The sequence below is a fragment of the Tetrao urogallus genome (assembly GCF_951394365.1).
Source record: "Tetrao urogallus genome assembly, chromosome: 4".
Taxonomy (NCBI): Eukaryota; Metazoa; Chordata; class Aves; order Galliformes; family Phasianidae; genus Tetrao; species Tetrao urogallus.
Window position 1 is genome coordinate 56,920,599 of NC_136817.1, and position 522 is coordinate 56,921,120.

Here is a 522-nt window from a genome sequence, read left to right on the forward strand (position 1 = left end):
CAAGTAGGAAAGAAAGATAAGCTTAACCAAGAAATCACTATCTGGACAGAAAATGGAGGATGATCAGTGCATTTATCAAAAGAGCAGCAGGTTGTGGCTCAGACCCTTTGTTTGAAACAGCCTAGCACAAAACAAACTTAGATAAAATTCTCATTAACTCTGTATCTGTCCCCAAGTTCCAGATAAGTTGCATCACGAGGCTGTCATGAACCTGTAGCTAAAGCAGATGAGAGCTGGATGAAGCTCAGAGACACCCACACTGTGGACTGGGCAATGCGGATAGCACAGCCAGTCCCAGCTCTCTCCTGCTCCTCCTACCGACCCCAGCGCTTCCTCCATCTCTGCAGCACTGCAGAGGCGTTCTGTGCAGAGCCCACTGGGCGCCGAAGGCAGAACTTGAGGCAGATGCTGCAATGGCTCTCGGAGTTGCGAAGAGATGAGTTACTTAGCAGCTGACGATCCGCATGATTAAATGCTAATGAAAGTGGTGACATATAAAAAACCCACTGCAAACAGCAAGAA